Source organism: Trachurus trachurus (genome assembly GCF_905171665.1).
Source record: "Trachurus trachurus genome assembly, chromosome: 12".
Classification (NCBI taxonomy): Eukaryota; Metazoa; Chordata; class Actinopteri; order Carangiformes; family Carangidae; genus Trachurus; species Trachurus trachurus.
Genome location: NC_139908.1, coordinates 9806456 through 9826952, shown reverse-complemented (window position 1 = coordinate 9826952; position 20497 = coordinate 9806456). Strand labels below are relative to the sequence as shown.

Sequence of the window (20497 nt, the reverse complement as noted above, 5' to 3'; positions counted from 1 at the left end):
GACAACAAACAAAAACAGCGGGATATTAGTATTGGCAGCACACTGATATATTTGTCAGACTGATATTGGAAACTACAGTAAGGTAAATAATTTGTCCAGCAGAGAGCATTGACAAGTCGACTTCACACTTTAAAATGTCCTACACCTTATGGTCACACAAAGAATTTAAAAACAGACAAAAAAAGCCCAATGTTTTAGAAATCATTGCTCACAAATTGAGTATTTGTTGAGCTATAATAATGATTACACATTTAAAGTACTTTATCTTTCCATAGGCTATTAAATAAGTCAAGAGTAAAATAATAATATACAATAAAAATAATGAGATTGCAACAGGTGCCTCATTTTTTAGTAGCTAATAAATTACTTTATAGTATGAAGATTTGATGCTGCAGGTTCCACAGAATAATTTAGTCATAACCTTTCTGTCTGACTTCATACCAAGGCATAAATTTATGAATACTTTCAAAAAATGATCTAATTCTTTGTCTGTCACAGCTCCCACTGCATTAAATGACTTGATTCAAAATGTTTGGTTTTTTTACACAACTGATGAGGGGAGACTAGTTGTGTTGGTATAATTGGATGACAAAGGCAGTATTGAATGTAATTGGTCAAGAAAGATTCCTGGTTTTGTATCAAGTATCATGTAATAAATGGAAGTGACAGGGATTTATCATGTAGGCCGCAGCTGCACCACGTCTCTGCTCCTCGAGGACACAGAGCAGAAACTACACCAGCTACATAAAGATCATTTAAGTAAAAATAAAGCCTAGGGTATTGTAGCTATGGGTTAGCATGCATTCTGTTCGCTGAGTGGTCCACAACAGCTGCGTGTGCGCTGAGTGACTAACATGTTTCCACCCCGTCAGCTGGCCGGGCTCTCCGCTCAGGAACTTAGCAAGTCTGGCCTGTCCGCTCGCATCAGCGTCACTTTGAGACATGAAGCAGCGCTGGGCTCTCGTTAGCCGGCGCCTGTCAGCTAACGGCCTCCTGACTCTGTCTGGCTTCATATTTAGCGCTCACGTGGGAGAGTGGGATCGATCCTCCCATCGCACTTTTGGCAAGACAGGTGAGAACGCACATTTCCCAGAACGGTTTATTACTCCAGTTTTGTTGGCCTCTTTCTTGGCAGAAGAACAAAAAAGTTGTGGATACAGCATTGACCTCATCATGACCGTTGAAGTTGATAGGCTACTAGCGCTAACTTGTTAGCAAACAGTTGCTCAAACTTGCCTCCTCTTCCTTTTAGCGCCATTATTTTTATTTTTTGATTCATAATGATGAACAAATGTTCTGTTTAATTGTCCATAAAGCTGATCCACAGTCTGACTCAGTTGCAAGCTAAACCGCATGTTATAAGTGTATATTTTATGCTAAATGTAGTGTGGCACAATATTCATCTTTCTTTTTGGCTAATAATACAATTACATTTGCAAAAAGCAGCATATTTGTCCATTATTAAACACTTGAAAAACATCCGTTTAAAAGGGTACATTTAGAATCTTGATTAACTCTGGAAGCTTCCATTAAACACTTAAAGGGACTATGAGGAGTTTCAGAAAGCGAAGTGTTTTCACACTACATTTCCCATGAGCCTCCGCGCGCACTTTGAAATTCTGGGACCGGTGCAAGACGGACTAAAGCAAAAGCATTTGCCAAGAATGTTTTCATTAATCAAGAACGAAAGTCGGAGGTTTGAAGATGCTCAGATACCGTCATAGTTCTGACCATAAACAATGCCAACTCGCGATCCGGCTGCGTTAATCCCATGACTAGCATCCGGGAAAGCGAAACTAGGAAATGCTGGGCGAGTCGACCACTAAATAATAATATCAAAATAACTATAAAGACAAAATGATATACAGTATTTATCGAAAATGGACCCATTAACAAGTGTGGGTAATGTAGATTCATCCACATTAATATGAGACTCAAACTTCTCTGGTCTCTTTAAATTGATTGACAACACTAGGCCATTGTTCATTTAGACTCATGTCTTTTTTTGTCTGTCCCTGCTGAATGCTCCTCTATGCTAGGCGCTGACTAAGTCTCAATATAAGACTCAATAAAGCCCAGTGAACTGTGTCCATGTTCCCCACTGAGGTAGAAGGTCAGACACGTTTCCCAAATAATAAATTTCCAGTCTGATTTTTACAGGATTCTGCTAAAAAAAAAAAATTAATAGGCAGCAAAAGTGAACAATGAGTTAAGGGAGTAGAGGTGAGAATGACATAGTAGCTAAAGGGCAAATGATGCCAGTATGGAGATGAAGCAAAGGGTAAAAGGGGCTGAAAGGTGGAGGAGAGGGAGTATATGGGAGGAGAGGTGAGCAGATCGGAGGAGACAGAGGGAGAGGAGGTGAGGAGACAGCTGTTGTTATGTAAGGGCCTCCTGCAAACTGTGACCTTTTAATCCAGCCCCACAATGCGGCCGTGGAACAATTAGCAGAGCATTGTGAACAACTCGAGACCCACCACCAGAGATGATTAAGAGATAGTTTTGGCTTTCTGTCCTCCATGTGAACCTGGTATATATGTGCCCACTGTCTGTGCAAGTGTGCAGACTGTCAGTAAATAAATGTCATGACTTCAATGAAGCAATTTTTGTTTCCATTTTCACACATTTCTTTCATGATAATTCTTCCTGCTTGCGTCTGTTTGAAATGCCCTGCTCTCTCTGCCCTGGATCCATGGTGATTAAAGTTTCGGTCTCTAATTATACGGAGCTGAATCCCGAGAGAGCTGATTAAAAAGAGAATAGGTTTAGACAGGGAGAGAAGGAAACACACCGCGGAGATGGAGAGAAATGTTAGCCAGGGTTTTAAGAGGAGGGATGAAGAAATGTTCGTGTTGCAAAGTGAAGTATTACACTGCCAAGATGAAAGGAAAAGTGTCCAAGTGTGAAACCAGAAAACCAGGTGCTGGGCTTCATTTATTCCTACTGAAGTTTGCTTTTGAACCCAGTGTAATACCTACTGGTTTTGGGAGTACTGTACTTTCTCAGGTGTGGATAATGAGATGAGGTAACTCAAAGAAGAGGCGACAGATCAGAGAGTCATGATTTGAGTCACAAAAAGTGACCAAAAAGAAGCAAGAAATTAGACTATACAACTGAATGCATTAATTTACCATTTACACAGTTTAAGTTTGAGTTCAGACATGAATGTAAAGCTTTAAACTTTCTCTTCCTCCATCATTTCACTTGACTTGAAATGTTTCTTTATTTTCTTCATACATGCACTGTGCTGCATACAGCCGAGGAATCACTGTGATTAACTAACAACAGCCAAGTTGTATGGCCTTGAAGCTACTGTAATGCTAACAACCCTGTCTATACAGTATATAGAAGAGATCCAGGGACAAAACCTCACATGCAATAACAATCTAATGTTAGTGTGTGTGAGAAGAAGCAAAGACACCGTCGATACGCTCAGTATATGACCAGCAAACCAACTACCTTTACTAACACATCAGTGTCAACACACTCACACGCACAGCTCTTTTATTATTCACAGTTTATGCCAGCTTTCTGTCGAGGCAAAATGGGATTTTGCTACTTCATCCAAAGTATGAAATTTTTATATTTTCTCTGTTTAAGTGCAAAGTGTTTTGAAATATTCAGGCTTTTAATGCACTTGCATTGTTATGGCTTTTCTGGTATCAACAGCGGAACAAACAATTAAAAGCTCATGACATAAGTTCCCCCAAAGCCTCGGTAGAGCTCTATACGTCAGGTTAGAAAACTTTCAGCAGGGCGTGATGAAAATACTCCAGTGAGGAGCTTAGTTTACTTTACAGACTTGGAAACTCTCCGAATTATGTTTGATTTGAATTTCAGGAAGACAGACTTTGGGAATAATGCATGAGTTGTAATGAAAAGTGTATGACTAATATGTGGATTGAACAGGCATGCAAAAGGACACAGGATTTAAGTTCTAAGATGCTCTCTTCGGAGATTTGTCTTAAAACCTTTAAAACTGCGTCTCTAATGCCCAGTGTGAGTCCACAGCAACGTTCAAGCTCCACGCAAACAGACTGAGAGCATTTATTTCAAATCTCTCTCTCTCTCTCTCTGCGTTTTGGATGTGTGTATTTCAGCCATCAGACTCATCAGTCTTTTCCAGACAGCGTAACAAATTTCAGCCTACGTTCCCTCTCTGCAATCTATAATGAAAGCGTCAGGCAGAATAGTGATGGCTGTTGCTATGTGCACAAAATGAGGGAAGGGAAAACTGGATCTCGGTAGAATATTTGATCCCAGCGTTATTAATCAGCAACAGATATATTACAAAATCAATCCTGGGGGGGCGGGGCAAGAGGTCATTCACCTTTTTTAATATCCCAAGACAGCTGAGACAATAGAAATTTGCTGTGACAGTTTCAGAGCAGCTTCTTTTTGTTGCATGAATAACTAACAATGAGCAAAGCCAACTATGATCACTATTTAATGACTGAGACTCATCAAGACCCGAGCCGAGCCGAGGCCGACGGCTCCCAGATCAGCTGCTTCGTGTATTTACCTCCACAGAGTCATTATTAGATGAATTGTAAAGCTTCATTCAGGATCAAGGAAACCCATTACTCATTGTGTTTCATTACGCCGCTGCTGACAATCTAATAACTCCCTCTAGTAACTGAAATATTAAATCTTAATTCTGACTACAATAGACCGCAGATACAGTAATTATGTGAACATTGTGCAAGTAAAAGGGTTGGTTCAACATTTGGGGGTATGCACTTACTTGCTTTTTCTTGCTAAAATTTAAACTGAATGTTAAATTTAATGTTTTATAGTCTTATCCACCACCCACAAGACCTTTTTCTACATGTACAGTGTTTATTCTACTACACACTCACACAAACAGCCACATACACATTCACACACCGCTAACACTTTATAAAAAGTACACAGTTAAGCATTAAATACTGAATTCATCATTTATAACACATGAATACTCACCAGTATGTAGTTTTTAAACACAGTTAAAATGTTTTACTCATTGATAAGGACTAACTGTATTTATAAACTGCATACTAATTAATATTCATGCGTTATAAATGAAGAATTCAGTATTTATTAAAGCTTAACTAATGCTTAACCATGTGTTACCCATACACCAGTGCTGCATTGCAGGGAATTTGGGGTTCAATCTTGTCCAAGGACACTATACTGTAATATGTGAACAGGAAGAGCCAGGAATTGAACAACCAACCTATAGGACCTGTCCAAAAAACCATCCAATCCAATGTTCACAGATCTGTACAACACTAAAATCTTAAACATGGTGTCTTTGGACAGAGCTGCACTAACTGTTTACCCTCTTCCTTTAAATGTAAAGTCTTGTGCTTTGCTCCACATTCAAAGTCAGAAACTGTTATAAACCACTTTAAGTGTTTGATTATGAGTGTAAAAATTAATCACAATCCACTCGCGCATGAAGCATAAAATCAACTCTAAACTCCACAGGCCGTGAGTCTCAGAGGAAGCTGTGGAGGACTCCGGTCTTCTGACGCTGACGTCCTCCGTCCTAGAGGGAGAGCAGTTCAAAGAGCAGCGCTCCCAGTCATTACGTGGACCTAAGTGTACAGCCGCCGCTCTAAATAACTAAATCTCCTGCCTCCTGTCAGCAGCCCTTTAATGAAAGGCCACTGATACAAGTTTACGTCATTTTGGTTCCAGCTCTGAAGTTTTGGCCTCGGAGAGATTTCAGCAGAAAAGCTGGAAAAGGAGGAATTTGTTTTCCCCCTGCCGTTGGTGGATATTTTTAGAGTGCATAAATGAGCATGGATTTAGGTTTTGCAAACCAAATCATGGAATAAGAAATTGTGGGCCGCTCCCCCCCCCACCACCCCTCTCTCTCCAACAATCCTGAAAAGCAGAGGAATGCGGGGGCGGCATCGTGGGTCATTGATGCTCCCTGTAGTACCATTGAATCCATACAGAAGTCCACAATAGGCCCTATAGATTGCAACCTAGCAACCCCTTCATTACAATTCCCAGGATTTGGGGAGTCCCAAGGAATTTCGCTGCTTTTCCCCTCAATTCAGGAGACAAAGAGATGACTGTTGGGAGCAGAGCTGAGCTGAGAAACACAACAGCTGCCAAACAGCCTGGCATTTAAAAACGTGAAAGAAGACCTCTTCTTGGAAATCAAAGAAAGGAGGAAACTATTTGGAATGAAATTAGCAAATTTGTTATGTCAAACCCCGATGTGCTGTGCATGTGCATGTGCTATTTTTATCTGTTTTTATCTTCTAAGGAAATCACATGTTTTGGCAGTCGAGCACCGTCCCATTAGACGACGACGCTGCGCTTTAATCACCGCTGCTCGACTAGTCTCTCTCTCGCTGTGAGTGGTGTTTTCAGACGAGGCCTCTCTGAGCCTCGTGGCCAAACCAGGAGGATGGAGTGACCCACACAACAGCGAGGAGGCCCAAACCTCCAGAGTGAACTGGCGCGTCTCATCATTAGTCAGCAGGACTGTGTACGAGGAAGTAATTACCTCGACAGTCGCCGCAGACGACGACCTTGGCCTAGATCAGAAATGGATGACTTTGTGTTTGTGCACGCTGACCGTGTTATTGTACGTGTGGAAAAAAACGGACGAATAATATGATATGGCAGCTAGATAGGCAAATAGGATAAAAGGAAAGCGTGTGTGTGTTTGCTGGTGCCTGTGTGAGTGGCTTCCGCCTGAGTGCAGATATCATGGATTGGACTCGGGGGCTCCGGTCTTTTGGCAGCCTCCAGCGAGCAGCAGCAGTCCAGTCCTGTGGGAGGGAGGGAGGGTGCTAACAGGAAACATCCTGCTTTAAAGGAGGCTTCTCGATGACAGCAGGGTTGCACTCGCTGGAATTTACTGCAAGGGCGTAGGATTACTGGGGGCTTTTATTATGAAGCAAGCATTTCTCAAATGGAGTTTCGAAATGATTTTGATTTGTTTCTCTTCTACTTCCATGGTCATTTCCTTGCCCCCCTCCCCCTAGCACGTTAATTCTTGATTTTAAAAGTGTTAAAACTCTTGTAGACAGATAAACAACTCACAGCTGGCACTGACTCTGCACCCGGCCCATCTGGGAGCTACAGCTGTGACTTTTCTAGATAAACGACTTTCATTACTTACACCGCAAGTGTGTTTATAGTGGCTGACAGACAGAATCGATCAATCGCTGCCCGTGTTAATGCGGTTTGTCTGCACAGCGGGGAGGAAAGAATGAAAACTCCCAAACTCGGGGCAGCGGCCATTACAACAAACCATGTTGTGGGCACACTTGATTGATCATCACAAAGTCTTTCCATCTCAAATTAAAGCTGCAAGGTCAGGAGGAGGAATACCTGCCACGGACGGAGACGTTGAGGCGCGGGATGTTGAGGATGCGGGATGAGTCAACCATGAACCTCCGAAGTCGACTACTCTGGAAGTGGATCTGTCAGAGGAGGCAGCGATAAGCCTCGGCACAGGCCCGGGCAGCCACTCCTCAAGTGTGTGCGCCTTTGCAGTGAGAATGGACCCACGCCTGAGTGAGTCGCTGACAGGCGCAATGAAAGGACAGCCAGTCCCAGAGCGCTGACGGCGGCTACTCAAGGTTAGTCACATGGGACACGGAGGAAATACAAAAAGGAACAACCTGAGCGTGCCAACACTCACTTTTCAATGACACAGGCGGCCGGGGGGGGGGGGGGGGGGGGGGGGGGGGGGGGGGGGGGGGGGCTCTGGGTTGTTATTTACATTATTTCACAACTTCTAAAAAAGAAAAAAACACCAAATCCAAAGTGAAGCAACTTCATCTCAGAGTCAGATGGGCTTCGACATGTTTTTGGAAAAAAAAAAAGAAAGAAAGAAGAGGAAACAATCAGGCGCGTCCCGACTTCTAGAGAGATGCTGTGAAAGCAGAACGACGCCCACACACACCTGAAGTCTGCAGACTGTCTGACGCAGAAATCATTAGCATGATCCTCTTCCAAGTCTCTGCAGCAAGAGACAGAGTCAGAGTCTCCTTTAAATTCAAATCCGACTCAAGTATGAAGATATTGGACTGGTGTCAAATTCAAAATGTCATATTTAGGACAACCAGTGTCAGGGCTAAACAGATTAGATAATCACAGTGTTTTTGTGCAGCTACTGTACTTCCCTGCAAGAGTCAGACCCCAACACAGGCTGAAGACTCCAAAAAGACATTTTGTTTATTGTTACTTCACTTGGATGTCGTAGCCTGTAGTATTAGCATATTCATAGATTTTATGATTTATTTATCATAATATATTATTTATTCATCAACGTATTTTTCAGACTTGTGGAAGGTGGAGTGATTATGTAAATAACAGAGTTTGATTATATTCACGTGTCAAAAAGACACAGTTACAACATTCAGCGACACGGTTCATCTGTTTACACCAGTAACTCGAGCTGCAACAATTAGATGATTGACAGGGAAAATGATCGGACCACCTTTGAGATAATCAAGTAATCATGGCAGACATTTTTTTTTAGCAAATTTGACAAACATTTGAAGACTAAAGATTGTTATTAAATGTCAGGATTTTATGCTTCTTGTTTCAATATCTATGTTAAGACATAAAAAAAACATTTTTTCTCAACTTCCTGACATTTCTCAGGCAGAACAATTAATCAGTCAATCAATAAAAAAGGGCCAGATTGATTTGATAATGATCATTAGCTGCAGGCACCAGGAATGGCACCAATTATTTCTTCCGATTCAAAACATAATCTTACCTGCCAGCTGCAGTCTGCTACAGTGACACATGCAACTGCTTTCTACAGATTGTAAATATTTGCATATTATTCATAAAGTGCTTCACTGGCTCAACAAGTGAAGCTGTCTGGGTATCATTCAGGATTAAGTCAGCCAAGAGTATATATTAGAATAAAGAAGTCTTTTTCAGCTTCAGTCAGGGCGTCTAGACTCGGTTGCATATTTTTCACGGCTCTGTCAAAACTGGAAGCAAACTGTGTGTGTGTGTGGTGGAGGGGCAGTGGGGCAGGAGGAGAGCATGGAGAGGTCAATACAGTACTGAGACCTCCAGTGATATGAAGATGGCGATAAGTGGTTCTGTCCAGCAGTCTGGAAAAGCAGCAGTCGGAGTAATAGGATTACTGCGACAAACGTTGTCAGTTCACAGGCCCGAAAATCCCCTTAGTACCCGGTGCATGGGGGGGGGGGAGGGAGGGAGGGAGGGAGGGGGGGGGGATCATCACCAATCTACACTCATACACTGCAGACTTATAGTAATATTGCATATAGACGACATGATGACAAGTTAAGTCAGGGCAGGGATGAGTTCCTGCAGGAACTGTTGGACTGCAAAGATGATAACAAGCTCCAGATACAGTATGTTATGTTTCACTTAGTAGATGATTTGATTCTCCTGGTGTAAAAAAAGTAGGTTGATGACAAACTGGACTGATTTAAGCGTGTAAATAACCAGGGGCGGGTCTTCCATGGTGGCACAGGGGGGCCAAGACCCTCCACTGCTATGTTCACTGTACAGAGCTACAAGCACTAACTTCTGACTTAGGCTCTTAATCAACTCTGTACAGCAAACATCCCAGTGTTCTGTCTAGCAAATAAAGAAAGTTGTGTAAGATTGTTATTGTTATCAATTTTACCATTTCAGTAATGCTTGTTCTGGTTATTCTGTATACATTGACCAACTGTTACACAAAACACTGAGATGTTTATTGTACAGAGTACCTACTGGCTAAGAGTAGAAGATATTTCTGTTCACTGTGAGAATTTTTTGTGTTGCTTATTCTGCTAAGACTTCTTAGTTACAAGATAGAGTTGATTATTGATTGACTATAAATTTTATATTGACAAGTGGAAAATGAAAATGTCATAGGCATCTTCCTTACTAAGGGTGTAACGGTATATGTATTCGTCCCGTGCCGTCACGGTACGGGGATCACGGTTCGGTGCACACAGTCACGCGAGGAAAAAGACAAGTTGTGTGCAACAACTTATTCCGCTGCTTTTAAGCCTCTTGACATGAACACAGACAGGACCAGAAACATCACCAAAGCAACTGGCATGGCATCTAGTCTAAATTAACTGTGTAAACCAACATTGATGTTAGTTTCTTGTTTTGTTTGTAATAGTTGTCAGTTGTCAAGTGCAAGTTTGAATGGCATGAAAACACTCCTAATGCACTTGTTTTTATTTTATTTTATATTCTTTCTTTTTTTTTACTTTTATAACACAAGACAGATTTTAGTTTTACATATAGTGTCTGTTGTACTGAAACCGTACCGAACCGTGACCCCTGAACCGAGGTACGTACCGAACCGTGACTTTTGTGTACCGTTACACCCCTATTCCTTACAATGTGAAAGATTCAATGTGACCAATAAAAGCAAGATTAAGACATACTGTAAACAGTGTGTTACTGTATAATATAAATATTCAAGACAGTGATCAGTGCCCCCCCCCCCCCCCCCCCCCCCCAAATTCACTGTTGTTACCCCCTGTGCCCCCCACCAGAAAATACTCTGGACCCGCCCCTGTAAATAACTTATAAATTTGGACACACATCTCTGTAGCTCCTCATATCTGCTATTAGGCAAATACAAAACACAAATGTGAGTGGACAGGGACGCCGGGGAGCCTACAGCTGGTGGTGGGAAGGAGGCACACGATGAGCGGAGAAGCAGCAAAAACACACAGACGGAAATTATTAAGTAGGTGATGAACCATTTAATAAAACAATGTCCGGGGGGTTTGAGGCCAAATGCTTAACCACATGTTAATTTAAAGCTGTTACAGGGGGTAGAAGGTGGGGTGTGAATCAGGGGACACCATCTGTGCTTTACATGCAAACATGTCCCCCAAAAAGCCCCTTAAAGAAGAAGAGGCTTTAAGAGTGTGCAGGGTCCGACGTTAAGGTTTTTTCGTACTTGCCCTGTCGGGCAAGTACTTTTCAAGTCTACTTGCCCCATCTAAATTCTTACTTGCCCTGCCTAGGTTTTTTTTTCTGGTTGTGTGGTGCATACTTTCGCTCATGACTTATATCTTACTAAAATCCTTCCTGTTACCTATACACAACACTTCTTTCTTCAGAAAGCAGTATTTATTATTATCTATAATTGCATTTAAATGGCAATCATTGCAGACATGTAAAATTAACTGCTATTTCACATTATTTGACCAGTAGCAGTTGCACCCTCCATGCCCTATCTGAACAGGTGAGCCACCTGTTTAATGCCCGATCACAGTTGAAATCTTGAACTGAAGGGCCTTTTAATGGCTAAAAACATTAACCTGGACAACATTTTAACAGATAGCTGGCTCCTCCAGTCAGATTTTATTCTTTTCATTGCATTCACATGCTGCAGTGGACAATTTAGCTTCAGTATTAATGCAGTATCTAAAAATATATATATATATTAGAAAAGACCAATTTAAAAAATATTTTTTAATATGAAAATGTTCATGTCCATCTATATGCTCTCAATACTTGGTTGGGGCCATTTGACTTGAACTACTGGAAATAGCCTAGACTTTTCCATGTTACTCTAGTTTATTGAGTTGCCCCTGTAAAACTCAAGGATGTGGGACATTGAAACAACAGTGACAGGCAAACAGCCAATCATGTGTGTCAAACTCAATTTAGTTCAGGGGTAACAAACAGCACAATTTGATCTCAAGTAGGCCTAACCAGTAAAGCAATAGCATGATAGCCTATACATATATTTTAAAATGTTTATTTTTCCTCTGTTTTAGTACATTATTAAGATGTTTACAGTTAATGAACTATCCTTTTACAAAACATATTATGAACCACCTGAAATTTCTTGATAAAAATATGTGCAATTTAAAATTTTCACACTTGCTGAGGGCCGGACTGGACCCACTGTTGGGCCGGTTTTGGCCCGCGGGCCGCATGTTTCACACCCCTGTTTGAAGCGCCGTCTCCACGTGTGTTTATTGACAACAGGATAGGACACGTTAGCTCGTCGGTATGGTAACTAAACGGTAACGGGTGACTGTTGCGTGCGTCTGCCCCGAGTCTGAAACAGCGGCGGCGTTAATGAAGCAGCGTCAGGCCGCTCACCGTCAGTGAAATGCTCGGTGAAATCGCCGATTAAATACAGCCAGCCGCGAGCAACGTACAGCCTATCTCACCTGGTAGAGCACCCGCTGCAGCGACCCAGCTCGATCCCACCTGACAGTGCCTTTGCTCCGCGTCAACCCCCCCTCTCACTCGCTCCCTCTCCCCCCGTCTCTCTCCAGCTGTCCTTTCAAAATAAATGCATAAAACGTCCGAAAATAAAAAATAATAAAATCTGAGTCGGTGCTTGCCCGACCGGGCAAGTCCGCGCAGGTTCTACCTGCCCGCCGGTAATTTTTACTTGCCCCGGGCAATCGGGCAACCGTTATTGTCGAACCCTGGTGTGTGTGTGTGTGTGAGAGCTTTCATAAAGCTCAATCATCGTGAGTGGCTTAAATCCAACGTCTGAGGGGGACGGAGACAGACAGGTCCTCGTGTGTAGGCCACAACACCCATAACAATGACCTGCCACCACCTCCACCACCACATGGCACTGATTGATCTCGAACACACACCAGGAACACGTCCTCTCTGCACCACTCACAAAATATCCGCATCTGCTGGTGGCTTATATTTGTCCTACATTCATTTAATTAATTTAATCAACTAGCTTATTTAGTGTCTTCATTTGTGGTCCTCCCTGAGACTCTATGAGTACACCTCCGGATCCAATTAGATGCAATCAAATTGACTCAGAGACACTGAATGTCTTTTGTGCAGAATCAAAGTTAATGTTGTGGAGATGAGCAGCAGGAGAAACCAGGATGATCATCATCACTGTTCAATTTCTCTGACATTGTCCAGAAACAGGTGTAGAAGAGAATTTACACACAGATGCTAGCAGCTCTTGTGAGGCAAAGTGGGCTAAATGCAAATTAGCAACACGCAGTGAAGCTGAAGCTGATGGGAAAGTCATTAGTTTTTGTGAGTATCTGAATTTCAAGTCGCAAATTCAAATTTTGACAGAATGGGGCTAGATGAAAACCTACGGGACCAAATCGTTATGATTTATTCTTTCAGGAAAAAACTGCAATCTGATAGAGACATCTTACTGAACTTACTTTAATTATAAACTTCATGTTGGTACGAGAGGAGATTAACAAAGTTTAACTTTTAGGATACATCATCTGGGAACCATGCTTTTGTGACTGTCCATTAAGTAGATGTCGAGTTATTTTTGTGGATAAAAGACGAACTGTTGGTGGTTGATGAAAAGTCAAGGGAACAGTAACGTCAGTAGGATTCATCCTCTGGGGACCATGACTGACTATGTATCTATGTTGGGATGTGAAGGTGCACAGTGTTTACATCTTACAATATGACGCAGATTTTTTCAAACACATCCTACTACAACTATTTCCTGGTCTTGATATAAAAGGAAAACGTCAGTCTGTCTGATATTGGATGATCTACTCTGAGTAATGGAGAGTGGAGACACAAAGTTTCTTTCTAACAAGTGTGCCACAAATGATTGATTTATCAACAACCCAAGCCACGGCCACATTAGTCACCAAGCCAAGGAGGAAAGCGCAACAAAAAGAAGATTTATTATGTCAGATATTATGTCATTTTCCTCCAGCAACTTTCATGAAAACCCAGTCAGTATTTGAGCTAAGATATTTCAGTCAGGACCAAAATATTGGACCAAGCATATGACACTGCGATCCCCATAGCCATGCTACTGCTGCTGCTGCTGCTGATTAATAATGCAGGTTATAGCCCACATCAGTGTCTCCTGCTGGAATCTAATTCATTCAGTGTTTGGAAAAGAGAAAACCAATGTGTAACGTAGCGTTGAAGGCTTCATGTTCTTATATTTCTAGGATACTCAGCGTTGGTGCGACCGTCAGAGCCGTTTAGCCGGTGTAATAACATTTAAAAGTTTCAGGAGTTTGGTGACAAAGACCTCTCCGCCTCACATCCCCTAGAAGTGTGAGGGTGAGGCTTTAGCTGGGATAAAAGAGGCAGGATAATGTTGGGCAGTCACGACACACTGTTCTTGTTTGATGTCCCCAAAGGTGAGGCAACAGGGAAACAGAGACGAGATAAGAGAAGAGATCAGAGGAGCTCGGGCTTCACTACAACCCCAAAACACAAACCAAAGAGACAAAGTGAGAAACCAGTCAAAGGCAAAGAGTACACACACTGAAATCCAATTGGGATCAAATTATTCAAAAGGAAGCTCAAGACAACATGAAAAAAGTACAAAGTTTGGGAAACTGAGATTCCGTTCTAAAAATATGCTAATGCCTCCAGTGCATATGATTAGACGGCTTATGGGCTGTCTCCTCCCTCATTATCCATTCAGTTTCTCTGCCCTGATGGGTTGATGCAAGTGGAGATAACAATGAAATGCAGCAAACCAAGTTTCTATAACTTTGACTGCAGAGCAGCCTGTTATATAAACAACACTGGAGCTAAATCACACAGCAAGTCCTGTTCTTTTCTTCTTTGATCAATAATTGAAGATATGGCTTTGATTTTTATTTATCCATCTATCGACATCCCATGCTGCCTGACAGACGGACAGTAAACAGACAGTTTGACAGGCGTGTAAGGATGCGGTCCTCTGCGAGACGACGATGCTGTTAATCTGAGTGACGGTCACATTAGCCCTGTCAGCCGGGACACGCACACAGACGAGTTATCTCGTTAGCGGGTGTTTCGCTGATGGCCGAGCCGAGGCGGTTTACAGTCGTCACGATGAGGAGCAGCAGTTTGCTCGCATCATTTATCCAATTAGAGAATAACAGAGAGCGAACCACTGACAAAAACGCCGGTGCCCGAGAACCACACAAACACACACACATCAGTCTCCCTCAGAAGATCTTATGAGGGTTTTATTGACACAAACACAAAGACTTAAAGATGCAAAAAGCTCAGTGGAAGTCTGCCCAGTGTAAAGGAGTGAAGCAACAGATACAAAAACCATAAAATCATATGTACACTGTTGCTCATGAAGTTGGAATAACATATATGTGGTTTATTCTTGATAGATAAAGTGTATATCTTCTCAAAACTTTATGGATCAATCTAGGGCTGCAATTAACGATCATTTTCATTATCCAAACCATAAGATGATGTCTTCAAATCTCTTGTTTTGTCCACAAACTAAAGAGATACTCAGTTTATTGTCATAAAGGAACAAAGAAACCAGAAATATTCACATTTAAGAAGCTGAAATCAGAGAATTTTTACTTTTTTCCCTTAAAAAAGTTAATTTAATAAATCGGTTATTATGTTGCAGCTCTGGATCAATCTCTTCCAAACATACCACTGTGGAAATTAAACCACAACTAACTTTTACAAACTGTGTATTCAGGCTTAAACAAAACTGAGGATATTCAACAATAGGATTGGGGACTTTGTGTCAATTCTTCAACCTTGGTCAGTTTAAGAGAAACACATATTCGAGGCGATTTCATGCATAAGAACGTCCAGTATTACTCTTTCAAATGCCACTCAGTCACTAATATTGAGTATGGCCACCCCTGACACGGATCAATGCATTAAGATGTCACACACACAGTCACCACCACACATGAGGAGAAGCAAATAGGTGATGATTAAGCAAGATTTATTATGTATAAGTCTATATTTTGGTTTTTAGGAAGAACCTACAGACTCTACCTTTAAAAAATGACTGAAATGTTCATAATTAGTGATTAGTTTTCTTGTTTCCAGTCTTTGTGCTGAGCTAATCCACCCGGCTGTTGGATGACGTAGCTTCATATTTAGCACAAAAAACTCCACCACACGTGTAATTTGATTCCCATTCCTACTAAAGTTATCTACGTCCAGCCCAGTCCCAGGGTCAGCTGTCCAGTGTTGACCAGTACAGATATGCCACAGCATTTGTTTCCATGTGACACATTTGTTGCCTCCACATTTGGAAAACATGAGGTACTGTATATTAAAGCAGAAGTAAGCGATCCGGTCGTTTTGGCTAATGCTGCGTTCCAGGCAGGCTTTTGAAACCGTAAATTACAGCTTCAAGTCACAACTAGGGATGTCCCGATACGATACCGATATTGCAGCCTTCAATATCGGCCCGATACCAATATTGATCCGATATTAGGGGTGGTGAAAAAAAACGATTATTTATATTTTTCAAATTCTAATACAAAGGAGAGTTCTCCTGTTGCTGACTGACAGGCTGCTGCTGTCATGTTCTTCTATGGGACAGACAGTAGTGAGCTTACTGTTGAACTGTAAAATATTAAAAAGTAAACCTTATTTACAGCTGTTATTGAATTACATCAATGTCAAACAAGAGGCAAAATCTTCTTGCTTCAAGGTTTTATTTGTCACTCCAAATTGAAGATTATAGCCTGCCCTACAGTAAAAATGGCACATAAAATAAAAAGAGGAGTAAAGCAATAAATTAAGCAGCATGGTTTAAGCATCAAATATGTTTAATCAAACCCACATAGTTTGAAACAACGTTCAAAACACACAGCCAGTGTCACAACTAAGTATAAAGCCCGCTAGCTTAATGCTAACGTATAATGTAAAACGCCATAGACGGGCTAACAGAAATTAGCATCGTTAATTTAATTCTGGCTTTAGCGCTGTTAACACGGCACAACATGTGGACCAGCTGGTCTTCCTCCAGAAGAATCTGACCAGCGACCCGTCGGTAGTTAATTTGAACTGTACATTTAGAGCAATATAGCGCATTTACCGTTTATTAGCGGGCAAGCGCGACCTGTCCATGCACCCGTGTCTGTGTGTGTGTGTGTGTACACACGCTGTTGTTGTTGTGATCATGTGATCTCTGCATGCTGGAGCCAGGCGCTCTTCTTCTCTGGCGGGCGGCGCACCAACATTAAGGTGCATTACGCCACCTACTGTGTTGGAGTGTGAACGAGAGTCACCAATTCATATGGGACAGAAGTGCCGGAGCGGAATAATGGACTGCTTTTATCGGAGCGTTTATATCGGAGATTTTAGATGCAGTCCGATATAATCCGATATTCGTTTTTTTGGCTGATATCGGACATAAATCCGATATCAATATCGGATCGGGACATCCCTAGTCACAACTTACGATTTTGTAGCATTCCAGGCAACCAACTCGTGTTTTTCCGACCTGTTTTACCGGTGAAAGTCACTATAACGGCCACTTGTAACTTCCGACCCGTGAACTCGTACCAGATCGAACTGGTACGACTTCACAGGTCGTAAAAACACGAGTTACGAGTTGCCTTGAACGCACCATAACAGTCCTCGTCCCTACGTCACCACATTCAGGCGCATCCCTTGGCTGCACACACAGCCCTTCATGCCGTTCTCTCTCCTCATTGGATAAAAACTGTAGGATACGAGAAAAGTTTTCTCCTCGGCTCAGAGCAGAGCAGAGGGACTGACGGACCCGTGTTTCAGTCCAAACACTCTATGTAAGTGATTGCTGTCGGAAGATATAACTATTTAAGACTTATATTAACACAAATATATCACTTACTTCTGCTTTAAATTATTCTTGTGGAAAGATGTCAGAGCTACAGACTTACAGCGCAGGTTAACAGACGTGTCGACACCACGACGTCAGTAACAATTTAACGTCAATTTCAAGTTTTTTAAGCTTTTAAAGCTTCTGTGTTTAAACCAAGACAGAGGAAGAGCTCAGAGTCAATGAAGCTCCAGTGAAAGAGACATCAAGGTAAAGAAACAAAAAGAGAATCAGAGTGAGGGGAGGTTGAACGACAGGAGCAGGAGAACGAGACCTTGAGGCTTTCTACGTCGCTGGAACAAGATGAGAGACGCGAGATGAACGTGTACACACACACACACATCTCCAAATCACATTTAGAAGTAGGGCAGCCTATCTGCCAGCTCAAAAGCCTGCAGCACTTTCCTCAATCATTACCCAACAAACGATACCGTAACACAATAGGCCCAGTTTATCTGCCTACTCATGCTAAGAAAGAATGCTCCCAGGCAGAGCTGCACAACTTACAAACCTGACACATGTTTATTTTAAGTCATACGGGGGAAAAAAAAAAAAAGTTTGTGACGGAAATGTAGAATTCAATTTGTGTAAACATGCACACAGCACTTTAATCTTGTAGACATAATTGTCACAACTGGATGCCGTTAGTTTCTGCATCCAAACCAAACTTTGCGCTCTTCTCAAAACATTAAGATAAAGTTGAGAGAGACATGTTTCGGCGGGCAGGACTCGTTGCCAAGGAGACCCGAGGATGAGCAGCGTGGCATTTGTGTTTAACTCACATCTTCAGCATAACAGCGCGAGGGGGGAGCAAGAACAAAAACAAGCACAATTCATCAAAAAATCTCACAGAGGTAAAAACAACACTAATTGTTCTGTGCAGAGAATGAGTTGGACGCTGCAGCAAATAGCAGTGACTCCTCCAGGAGTCTGTGTGTGTGAGGCTGTGACCTCATGCAGCGAAGAGCCGATGCAGATGATAACGATGAGGAGTTTCAGACCCTCCCTCACTATGAAAAAGATGCTCAAAAGCAAATATCCACTATATCCATGACTGAGAGTCCACAGACATGGCAGCAGCTCTGTGAGGCTCTGACACAGCCGTGCTCTAAGACCTGAGCTAACGAATGCTCAGACAGCGCTTATATAGTAATGAGTTTGGCAGATCATGTTGACATCAGTGTGGTAGTTTAGGGTGTCGGCATGCAAACGGGAAAGTCAGAGTCCATAGATCTCTGGGCAACAAACTGAATCAAAAGCAAATGGATTTGTATTTCAGTCTGACTAGTCTAGTGAGGACTAGTCAGACCGATGCGTTACGAACTGATGAAGCTCCTTGGATAAGAGCCAAAATGTTGTCCTAGACAAATACAAGACCAGTTGCCTTCGATTCAATTTGTTGCCCAGAGATAAGGATGACCTGGATGAATGAGAATATCCACAGCCATAAGTCCATAAATCATTAATTAAGCAGCTTATGGATGGTTTGCAGCTAATAGGTGACAACAGTGATTGGAAAAGATGGACAGTGAGTACACCTAAAGTAACCATTTAGATCCCCAATGTTTCTGTTTATCCAAATAACGTCTTTTTGGAAACTTGTCCCAACGTTTTCTTAGATGTGAAGAGCCACCTATATGGGACCAGCTGACCGGGACCTGTGGGTCATCTCAGAGGAGAGCAGCCAGTCTCCTGGTGTGATCGGCTGGTCAAACTCCATTGTCATCCCTGGGAGAAAGCGAGCTGATGAATTTACCTGCTTAAAGAGGAACTATGCAAGTCCGGTCGCTTTTCCGCTGTTTTGCTAACCCTCCTCCTGACCATGTGCATTTGCTTACAACCAAGCCAGCAAGAAATCAATCAATAAGAGCGGTAGATAACGTTATATATCTTACATGATGTTACAACGTGTGTATATTTGTATAGTTTAATCCGTCATAAACGAGATTAGAGCTGGGACAGCAGCTCTGATCTTGCAAAGTTGTTTTTCAGCCAGAGAAGCAATAAGTGACATGCACGTGGAAGGCAGAGAGCCTCCATTCTCCCTCGTAACAAGTTAAGCCATTTATTAAACCATCACAATTACTCCAAAGCTGTTTAATTAAGGTAAAAATGGAGCATAGTTAAGCTACAAATCCTGCATAGTTCCTCTTTAATTCCTACTGTAGCCAAGCACTGTCCGACTCCGTTCCTCCTGACTTAAGACAGAGGTTTTTAATCCATGTCTGCTGCCTTTTTTTGGGGAATGTTTTTAAATTGTCCCTCTGTGCGTTACTACTTTCAGAACTCAAAAGTAGCTCTTGATTTTTTCCCTTATTTGACCAGTTGGTGTAGCCGTAGACTGCACAAAACTTTGTCAATTGTATAGCTTTTTCCTATCGGCCAATAGTTTAGTTTTTTAAAAGGCAACATCTAGTGACAGGAACGTAAAAAACACCAAAGTCCAGAACACCGGGTGGTTGTGGTGGATGGATGGACCAATCAAACACAAGATTTTCATGCTGAGGGTGGGATTCAAGAGTGTCAACCGAAATCTTGATCTTTTTTTAACCAAGTACTTTCAGCTCCTACACCTAATGAACCCATGACTGTTATTTCAGTAGTAACCATAGCAATGATCAACACAACGGTACAAGTCCGTGTTAACCATGAAAGGCCTTTAGCTATGACTCAACACGGCTCGTAGCTTACGAGAGGTTTGAAATAGCAACCCGATTGGTTGATTTAGGTTGGAGCACTTGTTAGGGATGTCATTAGTTTTGCAAAAGTATTTGGTCATTAATTACTGCGCTCATTAAAATTCACTCCTATTAATCTGATGTACTGGGAAAAATGTGGATGAAGTGCAGCAGCCAGCTTGGAAGAAAATGAGCAAAGTAAACTGGCAAATTTAAATCAACCAAATGAGCTGTTGTATGTAAAAACATCATGTATGTGTATACAAGAATGTATGAATTGAATGTGATCGTATGTATG

At 42.0% G+C, this 20497-nt stretch overlaps 1 protein-coding gene across 1 annotated transcript in view; it reads right to left on the bottom strand.

Moving 5' to 3' along the window:
• LOC310995080 (carboxyl-terminal PDZ ligand of neuronal nitric oxide synthase protein) overlaps nucleotides 1–20497 on the bottom strand; it is a gene marked incomplete at its 3' end in the record, with an annotated part of 62760 nt that overhangs the window by 31069 nt on the left and 11194 nt on the right. The window lies entirely within an intron of this gene.